Source organism: Ursus maritimus, unplaced genomic scaffold (genome assembly GCF_017311325.1).
Source record: "Ursus maritimus isolate PB19 unplaced genomic scaffold, ASM1731132v1 scaffold_6, whole genome shotgun sequence".
Classification (NCBI taxonomy): Eukaryota; Metazoa; Chordata; class Mammalia; order Carnivora; family Ursidae; genus Ursus; species Ursus maritimus.
In genome coordinates this window covers 20,754,057-20,766,610 of record NW_024426774.1, presented here as the reverse complement: position 1 = coordinate 20,766,610, position 12,554 = coordinate 20,754,057, and the positions used below count along the sequence as shown (strand labels likewise).

General features: G+C 46.6%; 1 protein-coding gene across 1 annotated transcript in view; it reads right to left on the bottom strand.

Annotated features, from left to right (window-relative positions):
• Window positions 1-7,521, bottom strand: part of MAPRE3 (microtubule associated protein RP/EB family member 3) — a 50,628-nt gene extending 43,107 nt beyond the window's left edge. The window contains exon 1 of the mRNA XM_040623004.1: window positions 7,376-7,521. The gene's annotated coding sequence lies outside the window, so the exon portion shown is untranslated. The remainder of the gene's footprint in view (window positions 1-7,375) is intronic.
• Between the last annotated feature and the right edge of the window lie 5,033 nt (window positions 7,522-12,554).

Sequence of the window (12,554 nt, the reverse complement as noted above, 5' to 3'; positions counted from 1 at the left end):
AAGGAGCCTGCAGGAGGCTGGAACACGGTCTTTCAGTTCAGATCGGGACGCCTGGGTGGCTCAGTTGGTTAAGCGGCTGCCTTCGGCTCAGGTCACGATCCCAGGGTCCTGGGATCGAGTCCCACATTGGGCTCTTTGCTCAGCAGGAAGCCTGCTTCTCCCCTCTTCCTTGTGCTCTCTCTCTCTCTTTCTCTGACAACAAATAACAATCGTAAAAAAAAAAAAAAAAAGGAGTTCAGATAGGTGTACAACCACCAAAACATGAGAGCAAGCCTCGGATAAGGTCCCCAAGACACAGGGGAACTGGGAATCCAAAGAATCTGAATAGACATGGAGGAAGAAAGCCCACCCAAAACAGAGCCCTATATACAGGGTTTTACTGAAATCTTCTGATAAATTTAAACAGCAAAAGGTAAGAGGCAAAGAAGACTATCTTAAGATACTTTCTTTTCATAAATTTTTTTTACATCTCATTTGAGTCAAGAGAGATTACTTCTCTGGATGATGGACTCCGGCATTTCTAGGCCATGTTTTAAGTCACACACCCACACAGTACTACTCCAGGCACGTTCTCCTTCAAAGAATATAAAGTAGTATCTAAAGAAACACCCTAGAGATGTGTTTTTCATTAATCTTGACAACGGTGAAACAAAATAATAATAAGTAAATTAAATATCTTGTGATTTTCTTAGAGATTACTCTACTATATGGAATCTGTAAAGCACTGGTTTAAAAGTTTTATAATGGGGCACCTGGGTGGCTCAGTCGGTTAAGCATCTGCCTTTGGCTCAGGTCATGATCCTGGGGTCCTGGCATCGAGCCCTGTGTCAAACCCCCTCCCTATGTCCCCCCCCCAATCAAGCTCCCTGCTTAGTGGTGAGCCTGCTTGCCTGCTTCTCCTCCTCCCTCTGCCCCCACCCCCACCACTCATGCTCTCTCTCTCTCTCCAATAAAGAAAAATCTTTTTAAAAAGTTTTATAATAAAAGTTATAATTGCTTAACACAGAAAAGTTTGGGAAATAGTGAAAAGCACTACCAAAACAACCTATTCATTTATAATCCCGTTACTTCAAGATTATCACTTATGGTTGGCAGATGCTCCCCTGGTACTTTTTCACATTTTTCTTTATTAAAATGGTATTGTTCTTAACAGACTATTTTGCATCTGTTTTTCACTTATTGTATCAAAAGTTTCTGGTATCAACAAATATTCTTCTACAAGATTTTTAATGTATGTGCAGTTTGTGTGTGTGTGTGTGTGTGTGTGTGTGTGTGCGCTCACGCAGGATTGTATCTGGGTAAACCTGACCAATCCCTAATTGTTGACCCTTTCGTTGTTTTAACTATTAGATATTATTAATAAAGTTACATTAATAAAAATCCTTATACAGTGTTTTTATAAACACCCTCGATTTTCTAAATATTCTTAGAATCGCAGCTTCTGATTGAAGGATGTATGTCCTTTTAAAGCTTTATGATATACGTTGTCAAAATTACTCGTCAGATTTGAAGCAATGCTTCTCGCTCGGTTATTTTAAACATATCACACAGTGGTATGTATCTCCCATATACAGGAAATAGCTTCAGGAAAAAAAAATGATTTTACTTGGAATCGAAACATTTTAGATAGGTCAGGTCCTATTTACTTCAGGCAAATGAAGCATCTAGAGCTCAAAATGCTAATGTTCCATCATGCCTGTTTAGCAAAGTTGGTGGGACACGATGCTAGTGAGAAAGATACGGGGCTTAGACTAGTCTTGGCTGGTCAACTCAACACAGAGGAAAAACCATCCTTGGCAACAGAATGCCTCACCAGCCCTGGCCAACTGTCCCAAATTTGTACTCTTGGCCAAAGGGAAGATTAGGCGATGGAATGTGGATTACTCAGCATAACCCATCCCCACTCCTAGTTAGCAAGCCAAAGCACGTGTCCAAATGATAGGTCTTCTTTCTATAATAAATAGGACAGGAAACACAACTGACCAACTTATGAGAAGATGAAAGCTCGATAGTACGTGAGTATTCGGTCAGTGTTTATCGGTACTTCCTAGAAGCAGTAGCACATCAGCTGTGTGAAAGCTGTGCTCTATCGAAAACGCAGCTAATGCCATAGAGTCTGTCAGCACTTTAGCTGGAGGTCCTTTAAACTTCGAGCCCTCCTTTTTTTTTTTTTTTAAGATTTTTCATTTATTTACTTGACAGAGAGGGGGGGGGTGTGCACAAGCAGGAGGAGTGGCAGGCAGAGGGAGAAACAGGCTCCCTGCTGAGCAGAGAGCCTGACTTGGGGCTCAATCCCAGGACCCCAGGATCATGACCTGAGCAGAAGACAGATGCCTAACCAATTGAGCCACCCAGGCCCCCTAAACTTCAAACCTCCTTGATGTAAAGTAAGGGTCGTGGATTTTTCATAAAGGTCATCTGGTCAGATGGTATTTCATCAACAGTTGTAAATTAAATTAGCATATTGGACTAGTAATGATGACTTCAGCTGGGCAAGAGGAGGGGACTGTTCTTAAGAAGGAAAGGAAAACAGGAGGAAGAAGTGGGGAGGTGGCAGGTCAATGAAGCAGCCTGGGCTGCCAGGGAAGCGGCCACTTTGGAGCCTCCTGCCCTCACGTGCGGCGGGCTTGGTGCAAACCGGTGTGGCCTGCCAGAGGGAAGCAGCCTGACCTTAACTGCCCCATGTACTAAAGGCTCCAAGCAAGGGCAAAGGCTTCTTTTGTATCAAAATGTACTCACTGAAAAACAGCCACAGCTAACTCTGTTGGTCTGCACGAATTTACAAAAACATACATGCTGCTTATAACAATTCACATACAGAGGCACATAAAGTAAAAGTTCTCCTTTGCATCTCCCTTTCTCTCCTCTACAGCCAAATTCTGCTTCCAAGAGGTAAAAACTGTGTTTATCTTTTCAGTCTTTAGCTGCCTATACCTGGGTATTTTCTTCCCAAATGAAATTTATATGAATTTAGGTTCCTTTGTGTTCCTGAATGGCTTGCCCTGGCTCCTTAATTACTTGGTAGTCTCGGCCTTGACCCCATCTGGAAATGTTGCCATCCGAAATGATCTCCCTTTACCTCTCTTCACTAGAAAGGAGGTTTCCCCGCTAAGAGGGAAGGCTCCTTCGCCTAGCCCTCCAGATCTCTTGGACAGATGCAGAAGCCGATCCGAGCAAAGTCACGGAGCAGAGCTACACCTCTAACAGTAGCGAAAGTGAATGAAGGCCAGGGAAGCTTTAGTCACAAGGGAGAGCTCAGCAGCTTTTTCATGTCCAATTAAGCTCGCTCCCCAGACTGGCCTCCGCAACTGGAGGATGGACCGCCCCCAAGACACGCAAAAACACACCAAGTCTGTGCTCTCCCAGGCAAGTGCTCCTGGCCTGCTAGACTTTCAGAGAACCAGGTCAGCTGAATACACGGATACAAAGGGGCATTTCATATACTCCTATTTTGGCAGTTGGAATAACACTGCAAGAGCCCGGTCTTCAGGGGACAGATATCTCTGTGCGTGTCAGACGCCACGAGTGTGCTGCTGGGAATTGAGGGTCCGAGATGGACTTAAGTCATGATAAAAATTTGTAAGTATTTTTATTTTTTAATTTGATACCCTAGCAATAGGAAATAGTGATTGTTACGTCTTGGTAAGCAGGCATGCTACATACTTTCTTTCATTTAACCCTCATGATTACCTGGCAAAACATGGTTATCATCCCAGGCTTGTAGGGGAGCAACCGGCACGCAGGGGTTCCACAGCCCCCCCAAGGCCACATGGCCAGGAGGTGATAGGACCAGGATTTGAACTCGGGTCTGTCTGCTTTCGGAGGCCAGACTGCTTCACTTTCTCCGGGAGAAGGGTTAGAAATCTCACTGGGGCTTCCGGGAACTACAGAAGGTTCCAGTCTGGGAGCTGGAAGATAATCCAATTTACTGCTCCTCTTGGCCCCTCTCAGCCCTCTGCACCCTGCCTCCTGGGACGCGGCAGCCTCACAGATGACAAACTGAGAGGTCTACACACACCCAACATCACGTTTGCTTTATATTAGATGATGCAAAGTTTTGAACGGAAAACCTTCCTCAAGTCAGAGTGTGTGAGGCAAAATTATTATTTTTAAGGTGGCAAGAATAAATATTTAATTAGACAGTGTGACACTACATTTTACCTAGCTCTGCAACATCTCTGACAATAAAACAAGTCCTTGTCTACAGGACTAATTACAGACTACTAAATTATTTTTATTAAAACCCTCTGGAGTATGAAACATGAGGGATGAGACAATGTAGCATTGTAGACTGGCTCTAGAAATCCGGGTCCTAATCCTGACTCAGCCACTAATTACCACCACTCATTTCTATGGTGTACACAGTTTACAAAGTGTTTTCACATACTTTCTACATTAGTTGGGTGACTTTAGACAAATCACTGAACTCTTGGTGTCTCATGCTAAAAATCTGTAAATGAGAACACTGAGCTGTATCATCTGAAGTCCCCTCTACTCCTCACATCGTACAGGGGTTGGGCATGTACTTTAGGACCTTTACAAAAGTGTCTGTAAACAAATCAGGGCAGATGCATTCTGCTTGAGAAAAATAATATTTTCTGTTCAGCTTCTGAAACATATGACCCAGCCAAATTCATGTATAGCTCATAAGACATTTGCTGCCAGCTAGTTGGCTCAGCTTCTGGAAGGTACCATAGTAAGACCTTGGGTTGGATTCCCACATAGGAACTTTCCTCTGTTCAATAGCCAACTACTGTGCCTAATGGCAGTCCATCGTCTTACACACATAAGCCCATAAAGTGGGCTAGCTTGGAGGAAGGACTTGGAAGAAATCCATCCGCATAGTGCACGCACTCTCAGGATGGTAGGTCAGTAATGGCATCATCACGTAGCCAGAAATATTATAAATATCACCCTTTCTCGGTTCTAAAACACACAAATCCCTCCTTCAAGTCTTGCCACTTCCTGGCTGTTTTACTGTTTCCGAAATTAGGATGTGCCTTAGAATCAACAGATATATTTTGGTCTGGTTGTGTTAAATTGTTTTACTAAAAACTGTTGGTAAATTGCTGGTGTGTCTTAGGATCAAAGGAATATAATGCTACAAAACCACAACACAGATTACATAGATTTAGGTCTAACTTCATTCAAACCATGTCCCTCTCCCAGATCTTAACAATTACATTCAGTAACAACAGGATAGGCAACGTGTGAGACACAGGTATTAGTCTGTTTCCCAGTAGTAGCCATTTAAAAAGCATGCCATCATTATCTCATAAAACACTGGTACAGATTTCAAAGGCAAATTAACCCATATAAAAACCACTGTGATGCTCTGAAAATGTTCTGTCCCAGAGCAAACTGGAAAGGGAACATTTTACTCACACCCTCCTCATCTATCTAGCCTTGACACATTTTCTTGCTTCTTAATTCACAACCCTCCACCCCCTGTAATATTGCTGATTCCCAAAATACACTCAACCCAGGAGGAGCAGCTCTCCAGCACAGCTGTCTGCTCCTGCCCTGCCCGGGTATTTCGGTGAGCTATGCAACACAGAGGACCACACAGAAGGAATGTAACTCTCAGCCCCACAGCTCCCATCGCCCCACCGGCAGGTGCATCCCGCCAAACCCCAGACTGGCATTCGAAACAGAAGAAACTGCATTGCTACATGGGGGCTGTAGTTTTCCTGAACTTCATCTCTATGTTTAAAACTAGGGCGACAGCCGTCTTTGCTACTGTAAACTAATCTGATGGGCATGGGGGTGGGGAGTGGCTCTGAGGAGGCTGCCAATAGGCCATGATTGAGCAAAGTCAAGGAGCAAAATCATTATTTCTCATTGTTTGCAATCCCCCAAACTGCAAATTAGTAGGTCCTTCACTATGATTTTTAGAAGTAAACTATCTACTCCTTTGGCAAGCTGGAGTAAAAAAATACAAAGCCTCTCGTAGGGTTTAACTGCCTGATATTTACATATATTTGCTAACAGGACACTGGAATCTGGAAGCCAAAAAAAAAAAAAAAAAAAAGAATCAAAGGAAGTTGGCAGTGAGGTACATGCATAGTAGCTAGGAGCCCTCAAGTTGAGGCACGTTTATTAAGAGAGCTTCTGGCTGCGGGCACCAACTCTGACTTCAGCTCAATTTCTGCTGGAAAAAGAAAACAGTTTGGGATCCTCCAAGATCAGGCAACGTGGGGTGGGCAGGTGGACTGGTAGCAAACCTAACCCAGGGAATTGTCCAAATGTGCTAGAACCCCTATCGGGTGACAGCCCCCACAAAGACTCACAGCTGCAGGAGGCGGGGGGAAGAGGCCGCAGACCTATATACCATAGAGAAATCTTGGCTCTCCTCCTTCCTCTCCACTCTGCACGTGTTATGTTAAAACTCACTGTCACCCAGTTGGTTACTACATGGAATTTACAGGTATCAGAGATTAAGTCCTGCCGCAACCCCTCAACATACAAACAGTAAGTTCTTGCTATGGATGGTATCAGGCCTCACATTATACCAGGGTTGTACTGCAAAAATAAATAAATAAATAAATAAATAAATAAATAAATAAATAAAATGCATACTGAAGAGTACTGCAAGATGCTTATTCACAACAACACAGCGGAAGCGCAGGAACTTCAGTTCCCCAACGAAATCTTCCCCCCTCCCTCCCTCCACTACCTCTAGTCCCCCTCCGTGGCACCAGCCAAGGCAATAGCCCAGCCCACTAGAAGGCCACCATGCACTAGCGGGTGTTCACTCAACATTAGCTGATCATCATGGGGCTGAGTCCTTCTCAGCAAAATCTATTCTGAAAGCCCCACAAGCTCTCAGCAGTCAGTGATAACTGTCCAGACCTGCTTCCCCACACCAACCAGGGCAGGAGTGTGTGGGTAAGAAACCTGAGGCCCCAAGATTTGGCCAGGCAGAATGTTCCCCCCCCTCCCCCAAGTCTCCCCTCGCCCTCTCCCTTGTCACTCTTTTTCTGGCATATCACTGGGGAAAACCAGAGAGGCCGGAGGTGTCAGGCCCAAGAGGAGTACGGAGAAGCGACAAGCGCGGACCGGAGGCAGTTTGGGGCGATGCGGGGAGATCAGTCCGGGGTGGAGGTGCGGTGGCGCCACATCTAGTGAGGAAGAGCCCCCGAGGTGAGTCCGGAGGGCGGGCAGGGAGGGGGAGTGGCTCGAAGGCCTGACGGCCGCCGCGGGAACCCCAGGAGAGAGGGATGGAGGGAGAGAGGCGGCGGGGGTGAGGCGCGGTTGGGGGGCGGGTACGCCGGTAGGGAGGCGAGGGGGGCAGCCCGGTTCCCCTCCCCCAGCTCGGGCCCGGGCCTCCCGCTGACTCAGCCCCACGGCGTCGGTCGCCTCGGCCCGGACTCACAGTGCGCGAGGCTGCTCCGGCGGAGGCGGCGGGGCGGGGGACAGGCGGCGGGGGCGCTGCGGCTGAGGCTGCGGCTCCGGCCGGCGGCTTCGGGGCGAAGGGTCCTAGCAGAGGCCGCCGCGGTCTCCGGCTTCAACGCACAGGGACTGCGGGGGAAGAGAGCACTGCGCAGGCGCGATGCGGCCACCGCTGTCAGTCCGAGCGGGGCGGGGCCAGGGCACCCGCCGTCTCCACGGCAACTGGGCGGCGAGGGAAGGACAACCCCAACCTCCACCTTGTCTTAGCGACGGCGGCGGGGAGGCGGGGGGGCGACGAGAACAGTCCCTCTGCATTGCCATAGCAACAAGGAGAAGAAACCGCCTCATAAATTTATGGTGTACCGAGGGAACTCTCTTACCTTGTCACCATGGCAACTGGGAACAGCCCCTTCCTTTTTCCTTAGCAACACGGTAACAATTCCTCCACCCTGTCTAACTAATCACAGAAGGAACAACCGTTTACACCTGATTCCGTAGTAGCCAGATGACGGATTCCTATCTGCCCCAGGGCTACTGCAAAGGAAAAACTGAGCATATTTCTTCTCTTCCAGCAACACGAGAGAGCTGAGGATCTCCTCGCGGTTTATGGTTTTTAATCACAGCCCGTTACTCTAATCTCCAAATTCAATTTTTTCCTACCTGTGTTAAATATACCTTTTCATTTCTTACCAGGTCCATACCTTTACCCCCAAACTGAGCTAACAAAATCGTCTATACACATATCACTGGAGTTTTTATCAACCTTATTGTCTGTCTCCCGATGCACTTGTAGGCAATTCTTGTTTCTTCATCTTGCCTATTAGCTGGTTGAGATTCTGCCTTCTCATAACTAGTTCCCTCCTCGATATGTTGTTCACTGGTGTTCCCAAATTCCATATACCAAGTCTGCTTTTATGGCTCTCCCTAGTTCTTCTAGATTCCTCTTCTCCCTGTCCACACCTACTGTCCTTGTCCTTCAGTGCTCTACCCAGGGCTCTACTATGCTCACGCCCTTTGTGATTTCATCGGCTTGGTTCTCTTCCCGCAGATGATCTGTTTCTGGCTCTCCCTCCCTCACCCCTCATTCCCACAGACGTCTGAGGTCACCTCTGTACCCACCTTGAACATACATATCTCTTTTATTACGCACATCCTACAGTATTGTCTTTGGTTTACATGTCTGTCTGCCCAATCAGATTATGTGCCCCTTGTGGACAGGAATTCTATCTTATTCATCAGCTCCCTCGGCATCTAGCACAGAATGTGACACAGAAGGTGACACATGTCGAGTTCCAGTACGTGTGTCTGTAATTGAATCAAGTGAAGACAAAGATTTTCTTCAAAGATTCTACAAGATTTTTTTTTTGACTCCAAAGAAATAGGTGAAGGGAGTCAAAAGGTAAAAATGTAAACAGAAAAAAATTTTCTTTTCATTCTTTCTCGCTTTCTCTGACTGGGCTGCCTCCGAGTCTCAGCCTTTTCCCTATGATCTTTACACATATTTAATCTTTAATACTACTGCTACTATTATAACTCTCTCACTCCCTTAGCTCTCCATCTTAATGCCAAAATTCTAGTCATCTATTATCGGAGACTCTGGCATTCTGTATTTCCTGAACCCTTGCCCCTAGCTAGTCCCCTTCTATACTATCCCAGATGTACCCACTAGAGTAAATTTCCTCACTGGGTACTGACCTCCTCCATGACTCCTGTCACCCTCTATAATCAGTGTAAGCTCTTCACACCTTACCATTCCATCATCTGCTGACCCAGCGTGGATCGAGCTCTCTAGGTGAACATCACTGGATTCTGCTGAGCTTGTTGGCATACTGGAGATGCTGCATTCTCTCTGAATGACTCAGAAGTAAGAATTCATTCTTCCTAGTCTCCCTGTTTAGCTCCCAGAGATTCCATCCGAGGACTATTGGTGTCAAAGGACTTGGACTGAACCCATTTTCTTGGGGGAGAAGGAGGAGGCAGCTATCACAAATAAAGTAAGAAAAGAGAGTGTCAAGACCCTGTCCTCCTATCCAAGGTAACTCAGAAAGGAGAGGGCTCCTTGTGGAGGATAATTCCCAGGACAAATCAAGGAGTAAGGAGAGTGAAAACCCAGGCTATATGTTTTCCTAGCTACAGAGTTGGAGAACAGAAGCTGCTCCTCACCGTATCCATGGGGCATCTAGATGCTATAAAGACGAGGGGAAAATTTCAGATTCAGTTGATTTTGCTTCCCCATTCTGAAGTTCCAGCTCAGCTCCATGGTTGTCGGTATAGACCGGGGTGGTATAGACTGCACTGAGTAATCCTGAGAAGAGACTCTGTGCTTGTAGCTCCACCTGTTCGCCACACATGGGATAGAGGACCACGTAACAAAGATTTCCTGCATACCCTTCACCCAGATTCTCCATGTTAGCATTTCACCATGTGCCAGGTATCTATCGCTCCGAAACAAAACTCTCCAACTTAGTGGTTTAAAACAATAACCATTTCATCATCTCCATTTCTGTGGGATGGGGGTGCAAAAAGAGCTCAGCTGGGTGGTTCTGGCTGAGGGTTTCTCCTGTGAGTGCAGTCAGATGGTGGCAGGAGCTTAAACAGCAGGGGGCCGGCTAGACAGTCCGCTCTCCTCTCCTCCTGCTGTCTCAGAACTAGCTTTCAGGGCAGTTGGACTACTTACATGGTACTTGAAGTTTTCAAGGAGGAGCATGACAGTGACTAAGTGAAACAATGCATCCCTTTTTACAACCTAGCCTCAGATATCACTTTTGACATATCTTTTTGTTTGGGAAAAAAAGTCACAAAAGGCTACTTGAAGGAGAAGGAGCATAGACCCCACCTCTCAATGGGAGGAATGTCCAAGTCATATAAGATGAGCACATGGATGGGAGAGACTGTTGAAGTCATCTTTGGAAAATACGATCTGCCACACCCTACCCTCTGATGACCACGATCCACATCCCATTCAATGCAGAATATATTCATCCCCACCCCTGAGACCCCACGTCTCATTCCATGACAGCACCAGCTTGAAGTGCAGGATCTCATCACCTAAATCAGGTCCCCATGTGGGTATGGCTCCTCAGGTCTAGTTCCTTGGGTATAGCTCCTTGAGTATCAATCGTCTCTATCTGAAGACGTTGCAAAGTAAGGAAACGCATCGTGTGCCTCGTATACGCCCAGCATACACTAGTGGCACAGGCGTGGGATTATTGCTATGGACGTTATCACCTCAAAAAGGAGAAAAGCAGGGGCGCCTGGGTGGCACAGTCATTAAGTGTCTGCCTTCGGCTCAGGGCGTTATGGGATCGAGCCCCACATCAGGCTCCTCCGCTGGAAGACTGCTTCTTCCTCTCCCACTCCCCCTGCTTGTGTTCCCTATCTGACTGGCTGTCTCTCTGTCAAATAAATAAAATCTTTTTTTAAAAAGGAGAAAAGTAGAAGGCAAACACATCAGTTGCAGTTCATAGCAATTCTGAAGTTCAGCCGGGCACATGTTGCCAGTTCCTGGTTTAGGGCTCAGACCCACTCCCAGTTACTTATGTTAGCATTGACATGGATCTTTTTCTCCCAGTGGGTTATAATCCTGTCCTATAATTATTTGTTTTGATACACAATTTGTCACAGATTTGGCCCGCGGAAGAAATTCCAAGTTGGCTCATGTGCCCTTTGGATTTGTTTTCATCATTCTTTGAACATTTCCTTGCTTTCTGACACAAGATGTTCCGGGCTCATCTTGTACCTTTCCCGCCCCACCCCTGGAATTGGCCATTCACCAGGGAACGATGGGTCCTCCTGACTTTTTGACGTTCCGTTTTCCATTCTCCCTTGCTCCCTTGCTCCCTTGCTCCCTTGCTCCCTAAATCTGCCCTTAGACACTGATGATTCCCTGGGTTCCCATCTCATTTTTCTCTCTCCTTCCTCTATACATACTCCCTGAGTGGCCTCATCTATTCCCGTGACTTCTGGGGCTGTATCTCCGACCCAAGCAGCTCTCCCAGCTATCAGACCTATATGGAATTGCCTTCTAGATATCTCCAACCCTATGTTCCATAGGCGCCTCAAATTCAGTGGGCTTAAATTAAACTTTTTTACCCTTCCTCCACCAAACCCACCCTTCCTGTATTTCCTATTATTGTTAATGGCATCACTAAGAAAAACCCGAGGATGACCTTATCCCACACCTTCTCCCCAACTCCTTGTACCAGAACAGTTTTCCAACACTACCCGTTCCACTTCTGAATGTCTTTCAGATATGACCTTTCTTTTTTCTCCATCACCTTTACCATCTCTTGCCTGGACGGTTGCAGGGTCTCCCCCCTGCTGTCTCTGCTTCCAACTTCTCCCACCTCCGATCCATCCTCAACACCACTGCTAGAAGGCTCTTTCTAGAAGATAAATCTTATCACATATGTTCTGCTTAAATCCTCATGGCTGCCCTTCTCAGATTGGCTGAAGCAACCTCTGGCCATGGGGGATTCATGTAAGGAAATGGAGGGGAGCAGCTAGAGAATAGTTACATCTTCCTTGGGTTTAATTTTTACTTGGAGATTCAGTAAAACATTTTCAAATGTGAAGACAGACATATGATGAACAAGAATGCAAGAATCACACGACTTTATTTTTAAAAGATTTTATTTATGTATTTGAGAGAGATCGAGAGAGCGCGTGCAAGCCAGAGGGAGGGGCAGAGGGAGAGGGAGAAGCAGATTCCCCACTGAGCAGGGAGCCCTGCTGCTGTGATTGATCTCAGGACCCTGGGATTGTGACCTGAGTGGAAGGCAGATGCTTAACGGACTGAGGCCCCCCCAGGCGTCCCAAAGACGAGTTTGAACTCAAGATACCTTCATGTCTGTACTTTAGCAGAAAGTTTAAGAAATGCTGGCGAGGATAAAATGATAGGGTTCAGTCTCCTTCACATGGTGGACAAGCTGTATTATAATCTGGTCTTTACCAGCCATTCGCACTTCACCTGCCTCTCCTTTTGTGCACCCCAGCCTCATCACCTCTTGCCCTGTATGTCAGCCACAAAGCCACCTGCTGTGAACCAAGCAAGTGGTTGTGCTTTGTGGCCAAGCCTGTGTCAGGAGGTTCCCCCTGCTTGGAGTCTTTCCTTTCTCTTTGTTAGGCAAAGTCTTATTCTGCCAGACAAGCTTTAGTGTCAT